The following is a 21,929-nucleotide window of genomic DNA, read 5'->3' as shown; positions in this document are numbered from 1 at the left end:
GCCTAGGGAGTACACACACACACACACACACACACACACACTGAGGCATGCACTGTCCGGGGACTAGAGTATATTACCCCTGGCATCAGAAAACTATTGTCTGTGGCTTTAAAATTTTTCTCCTTGCTTCCCTGGTGGCGCAGTGTTTGAGAGTCCGCCTGCCGATGCAGGGAACACGGGTTCGTGCCCCGGTCCGGGAAGATCACGGGCTGGGCCCGTGAGCCATGGCCCCTGAGCCTGCGCGTCCGGAGCCTGTGCTCCGCCACGGGAGAGGCCACAACAGTGAGAGGTCCGCGTACCGCAAAAAAACAACAACAACAACAACAACAAAAATTTTCTCCTTGTTCTTCTTCTCTTCCTCCTTCCCCCACCCTGTCCCCCTCCTCCTTCTTCTACAGTTTTCTTGATATATAATTTACATATCATAAAGTAAATCTCTTTAAAGTACACAGTTCAATGGTTTTTAGTTTACAGAGTTGTACACTCATTACCATAATCCAGTTTTAGAATATTTTATCAACCCCCAAAGAATACTTATTAGCATTTAATCCACACCCAACCCCTACTTTCCCTGCCTCCCAGCCATAGGCAATCCCCACTCTATTTTCTTTCTTTATAGATTTGCCTATTTTAGACATTTCACATAAATGAAATCATACAATATGTGGCCTTTTGTGAGTGGCTTCTTTTGCTTAGCATAATGTTTCCAAGGTTTACCGAGGTTGTAGCATGTAACAGGATTTCATTCCTATTATTGATGAATAATATTCCCTTATTTGGGTAGATATACCACATTTTGTTTATCCATTCATCAGATGATGGATATATGGGCTGGTTCCATTTTTGGCTCTTATGAGTCATGCTGCTATGAACGTTCACATATAAGTTTTTCTGTGGACATATGTTTTCATTTCTCTTGGGTAGTTATCTAGGAGTGTAATAGATGGGTCAAAACTCTATGTTTATTACTGTGAGGAACTGCCAAACTGGTTTGCCAAGTGGCCACACTGCTTTACATTCCCACATTTGTTTACTTTTATGTTAGTGGAGGACAGATCCTCCCCTGTTTAAGATGGCTCGGTAAGGAGGTAAAGACAAGATGCTATCTCAAAACCACTTTGGGCCCCAGGACTCTATAATTAATGGCTGATTCCCAAAGCCAAAACAAATAATGGAATCAACAGAAATGTTTGAGTATTTTGTTGTCCTAGATTCCATCTTCTAAGACAACAAAGGGCAGCAGTGGCTGTGGGCAGTGGTCTCGCCTCCCCAGGCAATGGGTCTCTGCTGGTGGCTAGGTTGGTCCACGCTTGGCACTTCTGCTGCCTACAGACCCAAGTGCCTTCTTCCCTAGGTTGAAGGTTATTGGGCCTTCAGAACTCTGCCAGTCGGACAAACCGAGGGAGGCTTGAACCACTTGGCTAGAGTTTAGTAAACCTGTGTCTAACCAAGGTCATTTTGCAGGCATTTCTTATTTTGCTGACTACCAGTTCTGCAACTGGCCAGCCAAGAAGCTTGTGCCTCAAATTCCTGAGGTAGAGCTGAGAGAGAACCAATTCAAAGCCCCCAAGTGTCTCCAGCGTAGAAAAATCCCAGCTGTTACGTCCTACTCCTTGGTGCCTGGTGGGATGCTTCTGTCGTAAGAATCAGAGGTCCTGAGGGGCCAGGAGGGAACTCAGGACATGGACTGGAGAGATGTCATCTTCCTTGTTGACTTGGCCAGAGGGCCAGGGAGCTATTTTCCCTCCCTTCTCCCCAACTCCTCTTTGGAGACTTAATCTCTTGAGGTGACAGCTCAAGGGATTGCCTCTTAACAGCTGTGTGTGGGGTGGTTGGATCTAGATGGCAGAATCTATCCATCAGTTTGGCATTCCTCCTTCTAGCCTGCTGGACCACCTTGTTCTCATTTACAATGCTCCCCTCTGGATCACGGCCTGGGATGGAAAAGCTACAGCTAGAACCTTGTACACTAAAAATAACTTCATAAAAATACAGCTAACTTCATTTTAGTGGATTCTTAAAATGCCCTAGAAGGATGGGCCCTTCTCTCAGTTTCTAATGTGTGTTGACATTGTCCACACACTCTCTGACTCCCACAGGAAATTCTGGGCTGCTGGGGGCAAGCCTGACTTTCTTTACGGCAGTCTTGCCAAGGCCCAGTCACTGCACATCACAGAGCAGGCTTGCAGGGAGCATTTGGAGAGGGAATGCATACATGGATGAATGAAGACAGTGATATGCATGAGAAGACTGTCTTTATGGATCTAGTGGGCTCTCACATAATGAGGAGCCAATCTAGTCTATGTAACTTCCCAGTGGCCCAGGGGATGGATGTCATAGGTAGATTGGCTCTCACTATAAGGAAAGCATCCTCAGCATTAGAACTGCTGCCTTAGGAAGGAGTGATTGCCCAGTCACTTTGTGTTCAAACAGAAGCCAGCTGTCTATCCGGAGAAATAGGGAAGAGGATTCCTGGCGAAGACTTGGATCCTCTTTGGATCCCTTTCAATACTGAGGTTATCCAGTTGCAGCAGAGGGCAGCTTCTGCCCTTCCAAACTAACCTTAAATTAGACTCAACTCTTCCTCCTAAATTTGTTCCAGAAGGTATTTGGGAAGCATAGATTGTACTTAAGATCTTGTAGTAGAAACTGGAGAAGGCAGCAGCTGCTCTGTCCCCCAGGTTCTCCTTTGATGTCCTGTCCCTGGTCTCCCCTGTTGGCCACCAGCATCTGGCCTCTTATTGGCTTCTCCGTCCCCGTGTTTTCGCTCTGGGATCACCCCTCCTTCCTTCAGGATGCCTCTCTACCCTTCTCCTTTTGGGACAGAGCCGTTTGACTTCTTGGCTTCTCTAATCTTGAACACACACACCCATTACCTCTGCTCCACACGTCCTTCACCAATAAAGAAGCCTGCAGCCACCAGGATCCATTCTGTAGAAAGTGGTCTGTGTGTTTAATGACATGGATTTTCCTTTGGAATCTTTGTGAGAATTCAACATTTTCAACTATAGAAGAAAGAGAGGAGAGAAGGAAAGGAAGAAAACAAGTGAGTTCCTTTTTCTCTCTGATTTAGAAGAGCTAAGAGCCTCTTTCCAACCCCACATCCTCCTCTCCACCCAGGAAGAAGAAACATGATGAGGTCAGGGAGGGTAGTGATGGCGAGGTTAATATTGCTCAAGAAATGGAGTCAATGCCCTCAGGACTGTCCCTGGTCCCCAAGATGAGGTGAGCAGCCCTTCCCTCCATGTTCCACATGCCTCTCCTTACCATGCTTACCTCAGCTGTGATTTTATATCCATATATGAGGGTATTTGATTGCTCTTTTGCTTCCTCATAATATTTTAAGCTCCATAACAGCTGGGACTATGTCTGTTTGGATTCACCATGGAATCCACTCAGGGCCCAGAGAAAATTCTGGACAGAGAGTAAGTGGTCAATTAATGTTTGTGAAATGAATAAATGGATGGAAATAGAAAAAAAAACATAATTTTTATGTGGATATATTTTTTAAAACATATTTATTTATTTATTTATTGGTTGCTTTGGGTCTTGTTTGCTGCACGTGGGCTTTTCTCTCTAGGTGTGGCGAGCAGGGGCCACTCTTCATTGCAGTGTGCAGCTTCTCACTGCGATGGCTTCTCTTGTAGTGGATCATGGGCTCTAGGCGTGCGGGCTTCCATAGTTGCGGCATGTGGGCCCCGTAGTTGTGGTTTGCAGGCTCTCGGGCGCTTAGGCTTCAGTAGTTGTGGCGTGTGGGCTCAGTAGTTGTTGCGCACGGGCTTAGTTGCTCTGCGACATGTGGGCTTTTCCCGGACCAAGGATCAAACCCATGTCCCCTGCATTGGCAGGTGGATTCTTAACCACTGCGCCACCAGAGAAGTCCCTGGATATATTTTAAATAACTATTTATATGGACTGCAGAACAGTCTTTGGAAGGAAATTAATCGTCATAGCTGTATTTGGTTTCAGGGACTTGAGTGAAAACCAGATGAAACCCCAATGAGAGTCCCCACCATCCCCAGCCTCACTCCCTTCCACTTCCAAGGCACCAGAGCTCACCCTTCTGTTTCCCAGCCAAGCCTGCAGATGCTGAGCCTGGAGCCCAACCCTCCCCATAGGGAGCCTGCCAAACAGAATAGAGAAAGCCTTTGACATGCCTGTGGGCATATCACAGGAAGGGACCCAAGCACAAGGACTTCTTTATCTTCTAGGAAGGGTGTCTAGTCAAAAGGAAAGAAAGAATGGTCAGGAAAATTGGTGCAAAGTGAGGGCTTCCAAGGATAAGACTAGAGGAAGAAGGAGAAGTAGGAGAGTTAGGGGGTGAGGGAGGCTCCGTGAGGCTTGTCTTCCAGAAACCAGGGCAATGAAGTGTGCTTTGCGTGCAGCACAGGGGGACGAGGTGGTCAGATCAGGGACTAACACCAGTAAGGAGAAGTTCTCTACTAGTTGAATGGGCAGAAGGGAAGAGAGACAGAGAGGGGGAAAGAAGAAGAGTCAGAGGCAGGTGTGGAAGGAAAATTGTAAGCAGGCCAGGTTCATTCAGCAGCTTATTTGCATCTGATATGATCCCTGGGATGGTGGGAAATGATGCCTACAGTTTCAGGGTAATTACATCCAACGATCACACTCCCTCCTTCCCCTTCCCAGGTGTTGTCTCCAGCACCAACTGCATGGTTCCACCCTAGACCTTGAAGAATGGTGAGGGAGGAACAGTGGTGCCAGTGGATCCCTAGGAAGGGGACTCAAGAAGAAAGGATATTTCCAGGAGACCCCTGAGGAGGGGGCTGCAGTATGTCAAGAGTCTACCCCCATCTCCACCAGCTTGCCAGCCCACTGCCAAACTGCCTATTGATATTTATTTGTTTCTTGTTTCTTTGACAGCACCACATACACACACAGTGTTGCTGGCATACACAATTAATCAGGCGGAGTATTTCTGATTTGTTGTTTAACCCTGCCTTGCACTTAACAGGTCTAGGTCCCAGGGCCCCATGGCTGTCTCACATGGTTCCCTAGCAACCAAATGAGACAGGGAAATGTGCACAGTTTCATCACCACAAGATGTTATGCCAATTAATATTCATTAGCAGTGCCTGTGTTTGGCTGCTAGGAGACATTTCGGAGGAAAAAAAAATCTTTTTTGCCTGAGTGGGGGATGGAAGGGGTGTAGGGACCAATGAATATGTATATTATGTATGGAAGATGTGTTGCCTTATACTTACACTAGCACATTGGCCTGTGCATGCAGATTAAAAGAATCATCTGTGTATTTATAATTATTCTTTTAAGTTTATTGTATGGGAATAGGTTTCAGAAACAAGAGGAAGGTTCTACCCCAAAATATTTATCATGGCCCATTCAGGTCACCTGAAATTATATCATTAGTAATTATTTTATTGATTCTATGATTTTTTTTAAGACTTTGTTGTATGTTCAACAGAGTCTGAAAAGTACGGAAGAAGATCCAGATATTTCCTATATACTCGTCATGTTAAGATAACCACTTATTAACCTCTTGGTATAGGCCCTTTCAGTGTTTTTTTTTTCCCCCCAGAAATCACACATACACAGAGTCACATACTGTTTTACAAAAAGGGTATTCTACACATACTGTTTTATAGGCTGCATTTTATAATTCAGCATTATGATGATGAACATTTTCTTGTATTTATAAGGATTCTTCTACAACATCATTATTAGTTGCATAATATTTCAGAAAGTGTATCTCCTATGGCTCGTTTAGCCAAACTCCTATTTTTATTCGCTCCTTTAACTTGCTTACATTTTTTGATGTTATAAATAATGCTGCAAGGAATGTCCTTGCACAGTCATCTTTGAGACTTTGTCCAATTATTTCCTGAGAGTAAATTCCTAGCAGCAGAATTACACATTTAAAGGTCTTTTAAACACTTTGTTTAAAAGTGTTCAGGGTAATCACATTACATTCTCTCTGTTTCTCTTCAGAGAGAAGGGAACAATTTCTACTTCTCCTGAAAGTGTATGAAGGTACACCCGTGATCTTTTTAAGTAACCCTAGCAAAGATCACACATGAAGTCCACAATGTCCATTGTCTGCGTTTTATCAGAAACTTCCCTTTACCACAGCAAGACTGAAGCTCTGAGCCCCTTTGAGGGAGAGGGTGCAAATTCTAAAAGAGGGGAAACTGGGGGTGCAGAAGACTGGTGATGTTACCTCAGCTGTGCCTATGTTTTCAGGCAACTCATCCGCCATAGCCCCAAAGTGCAGCCTGAAACCAGCCAGCACAGGGATGATACACTCTGCCGGCCTCCAGCCTCCTGCCCATATTGTGTTCTGGAAAGACCGCCCCTGGCCCTGGACGTGGCCCCCAGAGCTCTGGTTTTAGTCTTGGGGCTCTGGTAACCCCTAATCCCAGCTGCAGAAAGATGATGGGTGGGGAGGACCAGAGAAGGCCCTGAGGATAGGGTGGACCTGAAGGGCTTGCCTCAGGGAGAGAGAAGGCAGGTCTCAGCCCCCTTGGGAGTCCCGGTGAGGGAGATAAGGATGGGATCACTAAGGGCAGGGCTGCCTCTGGCCTCCAAGCCCTCCTGGTAAAGCTCTAACGTGGCATTGTTTCCTTTTCACTCCCAGAAAACAAAAAACTCCTCCCACCCTCAAGCTACATGGGACAGGAGGTGGGGCTGGGGAGTGGGAACAGGAGGCCTGTTTGTCTCTTTTTACTGGATTCTGTTTAGAAACAGGTCCTGGTCAAGCACAACCAAGTACCATAACTTGAACTTCCAAATCAATGAGACCAACGCAAACTCTTTTGCCTATTGGCCCAGACTGGGCAAAGGGCCCCACTCTGGGGACAGTTAGTGAGCCTTGATGTGGTCTGATGGCTTGTGATAAGGATCTGGGAGCTTATCAGAAATGCAATTTCTTGGGCCTCACCCAAATCTCCTGAACTGGAATCTCTGGGGAAGAAACCCAGGCATGTGTGTTTCATCAAGTTCTGCAGGTGATTCTTACACAGGCTTAAATTTGAGTACCGATAGAGCATGAGGTTGTAAATTTTCAGTCCTGACTTTATCTGCCATCCTGTGAGACACCATGTAAGGGCCCTTATCTTTCTTGGCTTTAAGTAAGGAGAATGAGACTTGACCCTTTTTGCTGCAACTCTCTCCTCTTTAAGTATATCATCTAAATAAGGTGTGTGCTGCTATATTTAAAATGGATAAACAACAAGGATCTACTGTAGAGCACAGGGAATTCTGCTCAATATTATGTAACAACCTAAATGGGAAAAGAATTTGAAAAAGAATAGATACATGTATATGTATAACTGAATCACTTTGCTGTACACCTGAAACTAACACAACGTTGTTAATTAACTATACTTCAATGTAAAATGAAAAGTTAAAAAAAAAAAATAAATAGGGGCTTCCCCTGGTGGTGCAGTGGTTAAGAATCCACCTGCCAATGCAGGGGACACGGGTTTGAGCCCTGGTCCGGGAAGATCCCACATGCCGCAGAGCAACTAAGCCTGTGTACCACAGTTACTGAACCTGTGCTCTAGAGCCTGTGAGCCACAACTACTGAGCCCACATGCCACAACTACTGAGCCTACGCTCTTAAGCCCACAAGCTACAACTACTGAAGCCCACGCACCTACAGCCCGTGCTCCACAATAAGAGAAGCCACAGCAATGAGAAGCCCACGCACTGCAATGAAGAGTAGCCCCCATTCACCACAACTACAGAAAGCCTGCGCGTAGCAACGAAGACCCAACACAGCCAAAAATAATAAATAAATAAATTTATATTAAAAAATACATAAATAAATAAGCTCTGTGTGTGTGTGTGTGTGTGTGTGCGCGCGCGCGCGCGCGCATGCCTATGCACGCATATGTGTGTATGGGTGGGTGGCTAGCTTGGCCTGATCCTTCTATTCCCTTCCCTTTCCTCTCCCATGAGATGATAAAGATAAAGCTTGTTGGAAACAAAAGCCCAGAGTAAAAACCAACCACTGACGTTTACGGCAAAATTCGCTGGGAAAGAGAATCTTTCGGTCCTCCAAGGAGCTGCCTGGCCAATTCCGGCAGGATAACAGGTTTCACAGAGAAGGCGAGAGGTCCTTACATTTAAGAGCACAAACGCAATACTGGTTTGGATTGGACATGATTTGAATTTATGAATTTCTGTCAGCCTTAACACTTCAAAAATGCTCAGTTCCAGTCTGAACTGCTTAGAATGTGCTTTTTCTTTTGCCTGAAAATTAACTGGCTGAGCTCATGATTCAGCAAAACATTGCTCTCTGGGTTTGATTAAGAGTTCAGCAAATTGGTGAAGTCCATTTTCAGGGGAGTATCCCCTGGAGCTAATGTGCCTGGGTGGGAATCCAGGCTCTGATGCTTAGAAATGTATGACTTTGGGCAAGTCACTTAATCTCTCAGGGCCTCAGTTTCCTCACCCATAAAAAGGGAATAAAAATTATAACTACCATGAAGTGCTGTGAGGATTACGTGGTTAATATATGCCAAGTACTGAGGCGGCAGCTTGGCCCAGGCCCGCTCTGCTCACCATTCAGATGAATTTGGTTCAGGTCTCCTCAGGTCAAATGCGGACTCATGTGTGGCTTTCGTGCAGCTCCGCCTCGCTGGGGACAGGGCTGGTATTAACTTTTTCTGTCATTTCTACAGCAGGATCCAGCCGCATTTGGAGCTAACTGCATCTCATTTGTTTGCAAGGTAACTGCTTTCTCTTGTTTCATCTCCCTCTCCCTTCCCTCCAATTTCCATTTCTTTTGTGAAATGGTTAAAGTGCTTGACATAATTAGCTGTTAATTGTTAGCAGCTGTACCCATTATCAGTTTAATGCCTAATTAATTGCAACAATTAATGCTGCCTATCCTGTCTTAGGAACTGTTGATGAAGGAAGGCTTGTGTTTTTAAGTTATATCTTAATTAATTTACTTCTAATTTTTAGCATTTAACTAAAATTCCTAAACTGGGGGCTCCTTTCCTCATATGAATAATGAGCAGAGGGTCAATGCAATATGCAGTGGCCTGGGGTCCATCCTGTGAAGGCTGGGTGCCCTTTCTAGCAGCTCCAGGCCATCCTACTGCATTGGGGGGCCATGTACACAAATGCACTTTCTGTAAATTTTTCTGTGCTTCCCTTTTTGAGAAGGTGAAAAGCCAAGCACCTCAAGAGCAAATGGTTTCCTCCCCATGACTGTGTTTAATCTACAGCAGAGCACCATGCCCTTGTAGGTGAATTGTGTGGGACTCAGACCTGGGGCATGAGCGCCCGCAGAGCGAGACTGTCTGGGTCATGACTGCATCTCCAACATCAGTAGGATGTTCAGTCAACTATCGGAGGGAAAACAGCATGAAAGAAGCATAAACTCCATTTTTCGAGCTTCTCCCGGGAGCCAGGCCTGGTGCTACATGCTTCACACACATTTACAAAAAATTCTCACAACAACCCACAAGGTGGGTGTTATTTTCCTTCCTATCTCCATTTTACAGATGAGGAAACCAAGAGGTTAAGTATCTGGCAAATGACCAAGTTATAGCTCAAACCTACTTTATTCCACATCCAATCTAGGCTTGCCACCGAACTGCCTCCACTTTCTTTGAATAAATTAATAGGTGAATCTTTCAGCACTGTGTTCCAAGGTGACTGGACACTTTTAGACACTTTTAGAGCCTTAGGACTAGACCGCATTGCTTTGGGCAACCTCACTGTCAATCATCCAAGAAAGAGGCCAATCCTGGTACAGGAGATGACGGTGGGGTGGGTGGGCTTCTGACTTAGCAGTAGGGTATGAGGCAGCAGGCAGAGGCAAGCATGGGGGACGGATTCCTCTCTCTGGGCCTGGAGGAGTTGGGAACTCACACCCTGGCTGTAGGAGATGTGCTCCAGGACACTGTGCAGGATGGTAAGCTTGTTTCTGCAGCGTGGCAGCAGGCTAACGGCTGGGGGAAGGACACCTCTGTAAGGCATCATTGTGGTCATAGATCTTAAGCTCTGAGAGGAGCCATGCTCAATATCCAGGTGTGGAAGGCCTAAAATGATGGCCCCCAAGATACCCACATCCTAATCCCTGGAACCTGTGGAATGTTACTTGATAAGGCAAAAAAAAGGACTTTGCGTACTGATTAAGGACCTTGAGATGACGAGATTACCCTGGATTATTTGTGTGAGCCTGACATGCAGTCACACATATCTTTGTAAGGGAAAGGCAGAGGGAGGTTTGATGCAGATGCAGAGATTTGAGTGATGGGGCCACAGCCGAGGAATGCTGGCAGCCACCAGAAGCTGGAGGCCAGGGAAAGATGCCCCCTAGAGCCTCTGGAGGGAGCAAGGAAGTTCCTGCTGACACCTTGATCTCAACTGCGTGATACTGATTTCAGTCTTCTGGACTCCAGAACTGTGAGAGGATAAATTTCTATTGTTTCAGGCCACCAAGTTTGTAGTATCTTGTTACCAAAGCCCTAGGAAACAAAAACTGGTTTAAGGTTTTTCTTGTTCTAATCTCTTTATGTTATCCCTGAGTGTTCAGCAAAGTGTAAAAAAAAAAGAAAAGACAAAATTAAAAAAATAAAAGAATTTATGATGAGACCTTAAGTTTCCTGTTCCCAGAATTATCTAGTTGAGAAGTCCCTTGGGGTAAATATATAACCCATTATAGTGATTTTAAGTTGATAAATTGAGGATTAAGTCTGAATGCATACTTAAGTGAATCCTTAAATATTTCACTAGAGAGAAGTTTCTTTCTTGCATGAAATGAATCTGGAGTTGGGCAGTCCTGCGGTGACAGCTCCACAGTGCTGTCTGGAGCCGAGGCTCCTTCCATCTAATTGCTTCTGTGTGAGCTTTCCGTCCTCATGATCCAAGATGACTAGAGTTCCAGGTACCGCTTCTGAGTTCTAGAAACCAAATGGAGCAGAAGGCAGAAAGAAGAGTCTGCCCTCTCACTCTTAGGGAGGCTCCAAGGAAATTTCTTATGTCATTTCTGCTTACATCTCTTTGGTTAGAAAGTAGTTGCATGGTGACACAGTTTCAATGGATGATTGGAATTGAAATATTTTACCTGGGTTGCAATGTGCCTGGCACAAACAAAAAAATTAGGTTCTGTTAAGTTAAAGAAGGGGAAAAAGATATTTGGAGGCAACTAGCCATTTCTGCCTCACCAACTATTCAAGCTCTGGAGTTCTGCCAATGAGGGAGATAGAGAAAGATCAAACTGTAATTAACTAACGTGGATCTTACTTTTTAAATATCTCACCTGGAGTAGTTCCTGGTTCTGATGCTACAACTAAGTCCAATGTGTATAAACTGGAAAGTATCCAGGCAAGGGTGAATAGAATGGTGATGGGTCTCAAAACCATAAGGAATAAGAGGGGAAATGGGTTGCTCAGCTGGTGGAGAATTTCTTTTTTTAAGGAAAAAAAATCTATTTTCATATAAATTCAGGGCTGTCCCATAGATGCGAGAATGAATTACATCTCTGATGAGACAGAAAAGGAAATGGGGTGGAAGAGAGATCAATTATAGCTCAATGGGAGAAAGAACTTTCTAACAGCTGAAAAGCCAGCAGTGGAACAGCTGCCTCTGGGGAAGTGACTCTCTCATAGGCTGGGAGCTGTCAGGGCCGCAGAGGGTGGGTCCTGGGTAGGAGGTTGGACTGGATGACCTCCCTTCTGACTATATGAGTCTTTGAGGAGTCAGGGAAGACCCTCCAGGGGCTTGTCAAGGACCGCAGTAGAGGACACAGCACTATGGTGGTCTGTGTGTTAGTGAGTCCGATGATTTATGCTCTCAGGGAGGGAAATTTCCATGCCCCAGGATAACAAAGCCGAGGTTGTTGCTGGGCTAAGGCCTGGAGCTCTGTGCCAGCATCCCAGGGAAAGAAAGCGGGGAGTGTGGCTCAGCTTGGAGCTGAGCCCTGAAAATGGATGGTCCAAGGTGGGAGGGAGCCAGGAAAATTCGATGGCGGGGGCCTCATTTGATGTGACTGCTGCAGCACTGGACTTGGTAGGGGCAGTCAGCCAGTTGCCTGCATCTTCTGAGACAAGCCTGGCAATCTGGGATTCCCAGGGTCAAGGGCAAGGGCCAGAGGGGAGGAAGAGGCCTGGATCTTTTCTCTGACTAAATCTCCACGGAATTAGACTGGAGCCTTCTGCAGACTTAATGCTGCAATTTCTCCAAGAGGCTGAGACTCGCTGCGTGACTTTAGGCTGGTATTTTTGTAGGTGTTTGGATTGTTTTGGCTCTTTTGTGAGGTGCTCATAGGTAAAGCATGAACAAGAGATGCCCCTCTAGTCAGAAGAAGTACAATGGCTCAACTTTCATGAAATGATGGCTCATCCCCGCTAACATCAGGGGCAAGCATGTGCAGAACATGAAACATGTATAACACTCTATTAAACTAGCTTGAACAGCAAAGGATGCTTCTCGGCTCCTGAAGCCGGAGGAGAGCTGGCGCAGAGGGTGCATGGCCTCACACCTCGCCATCAGGGCTCTCGTCCCTCTCCCTCTCTCGGCTTGGCTTTGATTCTGTTTGCACATCAGCCAGGCGGTTGCCTGGGAGAGATGGTTCAGGGGGCTCCAAACCCACAGCTCACATTCCAGCCGCCCCGGGTCTTCATCTCCCCTCTGTTCTTAAGCCTAGAAGCCAGCTCCCTCTGAGACAGTTGTCCTGATCAGAGGGTCTTCAGGAAACAGGAAGGCCCTTAGCAGGGAGCTTGTAGACACATGCCCCAGGGCCTGCCATGCCTTTCTTCTTCAGCTCCCCAGGAGTCTGGGAAGGTTAATTTGTTCATCCTCAACCAGGCAAGCTGCCAGCATTTCTGTTAGCAGTGCCAGGACCCTTTAAGGGCTTACAGTGGTGGTAGCTTCCAAGCTCTGGCCAGGAGGAGCTGCAGGCAGGAAATCACAAACACATCCCGCTGTGTCGGCCTGAGCTTCTCAGTCTTTCCCATCACTCTTCCAGCCTCGCCTCGGCCTGGTGTCTCAGACCCCTTAAACTCTGGACTCAGGTGTGACCGTTGTCCCTTTGCTTGGTGTGTGTCCACTGCCTGGGAGAGACCTTTGGTCTCAGCCTATAGCTGTGGCCCCTGGGGCCTGCTTTTGGAATCATCTCAACCAAGACAACCCAGCCCCCTGCCGTGGAAGAAGCTGTTTTGACAAATGCTCCGATGCTGTTCATTCCTTCTCAGACCACAGTGCAGGCCCACAGCCTGCTCTTCTTGCCTAGAAACCACTTGAGTCTGAGATTTTTTCCTTTGGGGCAGGGCCAGGGGCACAAGGAATTTAAAGGAACTGAGCAGATTTATTAAGAGATCTCAGTAAAACTCAACTTCTAAGCTGTCATCATGTGACGTTCACCTGTAAGAATCGAGGTTCTTCATTGCAAGCAATAGAAGCCAATTCTGGATGATAAGCAGGAAAGGTTTGGTACAAGGATATTTGGTGTCTCACAGAATCGGGGGAGCCTGGAGAACCAGGCCTGATGCTACACTTCCAGAATAATGTTCCATTACAGGCTGTAGAACTGGCCTAATGAGAAAACTGCTGTTACTGCTGCTGCTGCCAACTGGATGTTGCAATTTGCATCACTACCAGGAAGCTGATTATCGCCACCACGGCTGCTTTCGGTGTCAATGCCACATCTGACCCAGGAATGTGACCTTGGCCATCCCTGTTGCCCCTTAGTCACCTGCTGTGTCTTAGCTACAAAGGAGGCTGAGGTTGACTGCTCTAGTTTCTACCTTTGGGAGGCAGAATCCATAGGGTGGGAAATTCCTCAAATGTAAAAAGGGTGTTCAGAAGGTGCTGGGCAGACAGAAACCTTGACAACTGCCCACGTCACCCCCTGTCTAAGGTGTGCACTTGCACCTTTGTGGGAGAGCAGTTTCCGTTTTACTCAAGGGTGCTGCCTAAGGGGGTTGATGCGTTGACTATGTTTTGGGGGCAGCAGGCAGGAGAAGCAAGGAGTAGGACATGGAGGAGGTGAGGCCTCCAGGGCCAAGTTTTAAGTGGGAAACACACGTTCCTGGTGGCAGTGATGGGAGGACAGTTCCTACAGGGGAGGTTGCAGCAACAATGTCCAGGGTCTTTCCTGTTTGTCTCCTGGGATAGATGGTGGGATTCACAGCTGGTCACTCTTGGCTGGTCCTTGCCCTTCAGCCCCAGGTTTCTAGTCTGGAATAGAAGACTTTCTAGACTGTGTCTCCCCCAGAGCTGTTTGATGTAAAATGCTGGGCCACCAGCTAAGACTCACCTACAAGACATCAAAGGAGGAGGGCAGCACATGGAGTCCCAAAGTGGGACTGAATCCATCAGTGTCATCTCCCTTACAAAATACCTTCTTCTGGGCTCTCCCGTCAAGATGTGGCTCCTGCAGAGTCTTGCTTGGGAACTGTGCTACCCAACATCTGAAAGAAGCTTCTGAGACTAAAGCTGATGTTTATTGATGCTACGTGTCAGGCGCTGTACAGAGGGCTTTACATAAATTATCTCAGCTAATCCTCACGGAAACACCGTGAAGGATGAGCTAATATTACCCTTACTCTACGGTTGAGGAAACTCAGGCTTAAAGAGGATCAGTAGCTCAGCCAATGGCTAGCCACTCGGCAGCAGAGCTGGGATTTAAGCTCAGCAGCCTGACCTCAAAGTCTATGCAGCTAAACTCGCTCCCTCGGATCTTGCCCTAGAAAGTATTTTGACACCTCAGACATGAGCCTTGGAGTCTCCTTCTCTCTTCTAGGGTTCGGTCTACATCAGGATTAGCAAAACTCTGCTGGAGAGATATCTGTGTTAGGTCTTGCATACAGATAGAAGACCCACGTGACAGGGTGGCAGCCCCTTCCTAGGTCACACAGCCCATCATCCTCGGATGCTTAAACCTGGAGCTCAGCTAAGTTGCTCATTTGTGAGCATAGAGGCATAGAGGAGCTGAGACTGAAGGCAATATCTTCTAGGAGGACTTTGACATATTTGAGACCCTTACTATTTAGAGAAGAACCAGGAAGCTGTCGGGCAGGAGGGACCAGGTGTCCAGGGCAGAAGGAAACATGAGGAATCGCCAAAAAGGAAATGAATGGAGAGAAGAGGCTTGATTGGGAAAGAATAAAATGAGCATCACCCAGGGAAGCCTCAGGAGGCTGGAGGAACACGCTCAGGCTGTATTAGGCTTCTTCCTCTGCACCTCCCTACTTTCCATGTATTTTTTTTTTTGATATTTATTCATTTGGTTGTGCCAGGTCTTAGTTGCGGCAGGCGGGCTCCTAAGTTGCAGCTCATATGTTTTCTAATTGTGTCTCTAGGTGGTTGCCTCTCCTAGTAGACTGCAAGTCACTAGAGACAAAGGGCCCAGCATGCAATAAGTGCTCTATACATGTTTGTTTACTGAGATGAATGAATGAATCCTATCCTAGGCACAGCAAGGATTTGGGGGAACTGAAGGAAGATCCAGCCTGAGAAAGGAAATCCTAAAAAAAAAGGAAAAAAATCCTCTTTGAAGTTAAGTTCTGTCTCTAGACTAGGCAGAGGCAGTCCAGGAGATGTGAACACATGGCTGGTGATGTCCTGCCTGTTAGAGGATGCCGCCACTGTGTAACACCCCCTCATTCCACTGAGGCTGCTCAGGCTGATGGAGACCCCAGGGTGACATTTTTGCTGTTCCAGCAGAAGGAGGGGGTGAACTCTATACTCTAGAGACTGAAAACTGTCAGGAAAGAGACAGAAGCGGCAACGGGGGTGGGGAATTGTAGAATGTCAAGAGTTAGCGCAATATCTTGGAAGAAGTTTTGCATTAGAGTCCTTCATTCAGTAGATATTTATTGAGCATTTATTATGTATCAGACCCTACTAACCACAGAGGACTGAGTGATGAGCGAGACAGACAATCCCTGCCCTCATGGTGTTGATAATCGGGTGGAGAAGACAACCCACAATTATCACGTAATTTGAGAAAACTACGTTGGAGAGGCACAGGGTGCTATGGGGGACACAGGAAAGGCATGGAAGCCGGTTTGGGGAGCTGGGAAGTGGCACCTAAGCTAAAACCTTGCATAGGAATTGGCCAGGGGAAGATGGTTTCAGATCCGGGGAGAAAAAGCATGGCCTGTTAAAGGAGCTGAAATGAGTTCCATCTGGATGGATGTAAACTATGACTGGAACAATGGTGACAAGTGACTCGGGAGAGTTAAGGCTGTGTAAGGCCTGGTTAACCATGTTAAGGTGTTTAGACTCCATCCTGATACAACCTGAAAAAAAGCCATGGTCCCATGTGGATTAGTTTCTATATAGAGTTGCATTTAGAGAAGGGTGCTCCAACCACCAAACAATAATTAAAATCTTGACTTAGATCTCATAAGGAATGTTAAGAGGGATTTGTCTCACAACCCACAGGAATCCTTCTCAGAAGTCCCCTGTTCTCTCCAGTTGTCTCACTCCCCACAGCTGCCTCTGACACCCCAAATCCCAAACTACTTCTCCAGCCCAGCTCACGTGATTTCCCTTCTCCTTCTCTTATCCCTCATGCCTGTGCCTGTGCTGTGTGGATTGACGATCCCTACACTGAGTTAGTTTAAAACAATATTAATTCAGGGCTCAAAACATGAGCCTGGCAAACCTTTCTCTCCCAACCCCAGTCCCCATCTTATGTGTGTCCCACCAGCCTTACAAAGTTCGAGTATTTGGGCCATCTTCACATATGGGCTTTCCTGAGGCCACCACACACCTTGATGCCGGTACTGTGACACAGCCCTGGATCCAGGCAGAGTAGAGAGGAGGGAAAGTGACTCAAGAAGATCCAATGGGAAAGGAACAGAAATCAGAGCCAAGGTCACCCAGCCAAGCCATGAACCCAAAAGAGCTGGAAAGAGATGGCAAATCCAGATAAAAGGCTGCTGGGCAGAAAATGGGAAATTACATGAAAAGAAGAAACTTTTAAAGTGAAAGGTGGAAAGTGGAGCCAGCAAAATTTCCCTAAATTGGAGAGGGTGTCACTAGAGTTTTCAGAAAGCGACTGCAGCCTCATGATCTGCCATCAGGGAAGAGAAGACAGGCCATAGGAGGCGGGCAGCCAGCTGAGTGCCCACAGTTTTACACTTTAATTCCTCCAAACCACAGAGAGATGGGGAGAGGTAGAAAAGAAGAAGAGAAAGACTAAGAAGGAGAAGGAGAAGGAGAAGGATGATGACTGGAAGGAGGAGGGGAAGGGGAAGAATCAGGAAGAAAGAACAGAAAAGAGGGAAGACAGGCTGCGTGCCATTCCCTCTCCACCAACAGGTCCATCACAAACTGAATTGCTGGACTCTCTCCAACGGTCCTAATTCCTGATTTTACCTCAAATAGGTTTTAGTAGGAATGGTTGTGGAAATGTTTTTTTTCTTTAAAAAATATCCAAGCATATTTATGCTTCTAATTAGCTTTCTGTTTCCTGGAACTCTCTGTGGAAAAGCCATTGTCCCAGAATTGAGCTCTCATCCTCAGCAGATAGGCAAGTTCTCATTGAGAGACGCTTCTCAAGGGCTTCCTGGGGTAGAGCCGCCCTGCAGAGAGCCTGGCAGGAAGGGTCTTAGGGATACAGGAGCAGACAACCTAGGGCCAGGCCAATGGTGAGAGTGTTTGGACTACAAACCACCAGCCATCCAAATGTTTCTAGAAGCTGAATCCTGGGCCCCAGTCCCTGTGATTCTGATTAGCTGGTAAGCCACTGAAGGATCATCTAGATAATGATTGTCCTGGTTGGGAAAGGATACATTTACTAAGACACTCACATGGCAACTTCTCAGGCCTTAAGTCACACCCTAATGCGCCCTCATCTGGAGTTAGCACCTGGCAACCAGCCTGGCGATGTATCTGGATGAATCTAGAAGCCGATGTGGATGGGGCTTTCTGAGTGAGAATCCAGGCCCTCCCATAGCTCTATGGGCCCTGCTGCCAGACCCTGAGAGAGCCAGGCTAGTCGGGCCATTTCCTGGACCACAGTCTCTAAAGAGCATGAAAACATCATCAAAAACGTGATAAGATGGAGAAAACTTCTCTGAAGAAGAGTATTCCATGAACTTATTAGAAATGTTTTGATAAACTTCTTGGAGGTCAGTGGTGAGACGCCCTCAAAGGGCAAGCTTGATCAACAAAAACACTTGCTAAACTGTCTTTTTTATTTTTTTTAAATTTATTTATTTTTGGCTGCATTGGGTCTTTGTTGCTACGCACGGGCTTTCTCTAGTTGTGGTGAGCAGGGGCTACCCTTCGTTGCGGTGCACGGGCTGCTCATTGCAGTGGCTTCTCTTGTTGCAGAGCATGGGTTCTAGGCACATGGGCTTCAGCAGTTGCAGCACGTGGGCTCGGTATATGTGGCTCACGGGCTCTAGAGCGCAGGCTCAGTAGTTGTGGCGCAAGGGCTTAGTTGCTCTGCGGCATGTGGGAATCTTCCTGGAGCAGGGCTTGAACCCATGTCCCCTGCATTGGCAGGCAGATTCTTAACCACTGCGCCACCAGGGAAGCCCGCTAAACTGTCTTTTAAGGAGGGTGGGTCTAATTAACATGGGAGTCTTGTTTTAAGGATGAGGGTACTGTGTGTGGTGCGAGAGCAATTACTCAGGGAGATGAGAGCTGGCGAGGATTTCCTCCTTCTCTGCTTCTGCCCCTCTCAAGCGTAGTCTCCTCTAAAGCCTCGGGTTTCCGTGTCCACAGCTCTCCTTCTCCAATGGCGGTTATAGGGGCAAATTGCTTTTATTAAAAAGGTCAACTCCTGTTCTTCCCCACCCTTCTGGGAGCTTCCCCTCTGCCAGCTCTCAGTTCAGGGCTCATAACGGCAGGCTGCCACTCCTGCCTGGTCTCAGCCCTCTCTTGCCACCTGCAGGCCACTCCCTGGCTCCTGCCGTCATTGCCATGAGCACAGTCACGGCTCCAGGCCCCTTGAGGACTGGACTTTACCCTCCAGCACTTTGATTTGGTGACACTCTCCTTTCCTGGAGTTTTGAACTTTGGATTCTTACCCAGTTTGATGCTGTGGCCACTCTTTGGGTTTTGGGGAGGTCCCTGCAGCCTCAGAGGCGAGGATTCTGCCCTAGTTTCTGATCATGGAACCCCTTCTCCATCAGTGCCCTGGGCACCCTCATGCATACGAAGAGGAGACTGCGTGGCCAAGCCTTCACGACATAACCCACTGTGGATCCTGTTGGGCCTCATACTTTGTACTGGGCTGTGCAGATCTGAGCCTGGGGAAAAAACGTGGGCTGAGAAGCAAGGCCTCTATGGGTGGGGAGGTCTTTTAAGTCCACCGGCAAGGGTTGCCTTTTATTGAGAACAGCACCTCCACGTTTGAGTCCCAAGACCACCCTGTGAAGATGTAATTCCTACCAAAGAGCACCTACTATAGTCGGTCCTTGTTCTTTGCAGTCTCGGGGTCTGTAAAGTCTCCACGATGCCGAACTAGCGAGGGATGAACTGCGGTTCCTGCGCAAGTACCGGGTTAGCTTCCTCCCAGCCTCTGGTCACCACGCTGTTGTCAGCCGTTCCATACACACCCTTGTTTTCTGTGTGTTTCTATAGACACCTTAATTAATATAGTTTTTGATTCACTGATGCTGAACTCAGGCCGACAGCACGATCACTCACGCTCAGCGGAGGTCGTCTGATACGGGGACTTCCTCCGTGAGGCGCGCTCAGCCTCCTGGCTCGCGGGAGCCTAGATGGCAGTTCAGCACGAGGCTCAGTGCCATTTGAACAGTGACATCACACACACACACGGGCAAAAGCACAAAAATATGAAAAATGTGGCACTAAATAGACCGTGAAAGGGACATTTGTTCGCAGTGTGAGCTCAGCACGGACGCCAAGCCTCTCCTGGGGCCGCCTCCGCTGGGACTGTGCGTGCTAGCTCAGATTCGTCACCGCTCCCTGCGTGCGTGTCCGGGCATGGCTGTGGATGTGCCATGAGTCTCAATCTGGAGACAACAGAAAAATTCAGCAAGTAGGAAAATTTGAAAATGCGGAATCTGCAAATACTGAGGATTGACTTGCAGTGCCAGGCACTGCCCTGGGAGGTGAGGCTGGGGTAGCCCGTGTCCTGCAGATATTCTTCGAGGGTCTGCATTTGACCTTCCTTCTTGGCCCACCAGAATCTGATGGCTTGAGGGGAGTTTTCTGGCTGTACCGTCCGTGTGTTCCAAATGAAACGTCTCCTGGGGTTCAGTTAATCGGCAGATGGAGGTGACCTTCAGTGGGAATCACCTGAATATTTAAGGTGCAGAATATCCGTGGCAGCTCTGTTTGTACTGTACAAAGAACAGTCCCTTGTAATGTGGTTCTTTTTCAAGAGTTGCTAATAATTTTGCACTCAATTTCCATTTAAATGGAAACATTAACCTCTGGAGCCTGGAGACAAGCCTAGAAGGGCGCGTAAGTACGGCTCTTATCTCCATGGCTCAGGGTGTCCCCGGAGTCAATCCAAAGAGACTACTAAATCACATTCCTCAGCAGACGAGGGCTGACTCCTGCTCTGAAAGGCCCTTCCCCTCTCTCCCAGAAAGTCCACTCTCTCATTTACTCACCTGCTGCACAGTGAGGAAGTTCTCCCTTAAGTCTACCCTGAAGTTTTCCCGCTGGAACATAAGTCTTCTTTTTTCCTGGACCAGCTCAGGGCAGACAATGGAAACCCACTTCCTAAGCTGACAGTGAAGTGCCTAAAACACTGAGCAAGAGACCCAGGGGGAGGCTGGAACAAAGCCCAGGTGTCATGGAAAATAGTGTTTCATCATTCAGCAACTACAAGAAGCCTTGTAATACTATGTGAGTCACAAAACATTTTCATATGTATTCTTTCACTTTATTCTTATACTTCCTCTGTGAAAAAGGTACTCTACTTACCTATTTCTTCAGAATAAGGAAGTGGGAAGTATAGTTACCCCAGATCAGCTAGTAATTGGTAGGGCTACGACCCCAGGTCTTCTGGCCTCCACTCACAATGATTAGGAAGTGCTGGGAGCAGCTCTGCTTCTATATCAAGAAATTAATGATAATAACAATAACGATGATGATTATGATGTAACCTAGAATTCAGTCACTGGATATCCCTAAATCCTCCAACTTCTTCCTTTAAGATTTCAGTAAACTTGGCCTTCACTGGTCTTTCACATAAGACAGAGAACCCAGTGCCCCAACCAGTCTCTGTCCTGGGTAGGCTGTACCCTCAGGCCCTGAATTACTTCTAAATCCTTGTTTCTCACCTCATGTCTTGCACTGGGTCTCACTTTTCTGTAGATGTTATTCCCACATATGGAGAAGACAAGCTGAGGTGAGCAGCTATGGAGGGACACCTGTCTGCCGCGTTCAGTGGGCAGCTGTGCCCTGTTGAGAAAGGGTAGAGGGTGGAAATCCAGCTGCGCCCCATTTGCCGAGTCAGGAACCCTGAGGAACTCTGTCCAACCAGAGGAAGTTCACTTATTTACCTGCCTGAAGGGAATGTCTTCTTGTAATCTGCAGAGCGACACCCTGTAGTCTGGAGCTGACCCTCAGGAATACATCCAAGGTCACACAGCTAGAAAGTAGTGTGGTCAGAGTGGAAATCCAGGCCAACTTCCACCACCTGGCCCAGCGCGCTTTCCTCCGGGCCCATACTTAGCTCCTGGGATGGGAGAGGAAGATGGGTGGGGAAGACAGGAGACAGCAGGAGGGGAAAAGGAGGAGGGGCAGGACTGCCCTCACACTCCCCGAGAAAGCGCAGCCTCCCTGGTCCCAACTTCCCAAGCCCCCTCCTCAGCCTCTTTCCCTTCTGTTTCCAGCAATGAAGTGACCTCTTTGGTCAGTTTCCCTGCTCTTAGGGGGAATGCTTTTCTCTTTCCTGTCATTTACTGTCCACTGTCTAAAAATAGTAACAATTAGAGCAGTCTGCCCATCATTCCTGTTTTCTTTTCCTTGCCTAAATTTAAATTCCGTTGGTT

The sequence above is a fragment of the Delphinus delphis genome, chromosome 8 (genome assembly GCF_949987515.2).
Source record: "Delphinus delphis chromosome 8, mDelDel1.2, whole genome shotgun sequence".
Classification (NCBI taxonomy): Eukaryota; Metazoa; Chordata; class Mammalia; order Artiodactyla; family Delphinidae; genus Delphinus; species Delphinus delphis.
The sequence above is the reverse complement of the archived record's forward strand: the minus strand, read 5'-3'. Positions refer to the sequence as shown.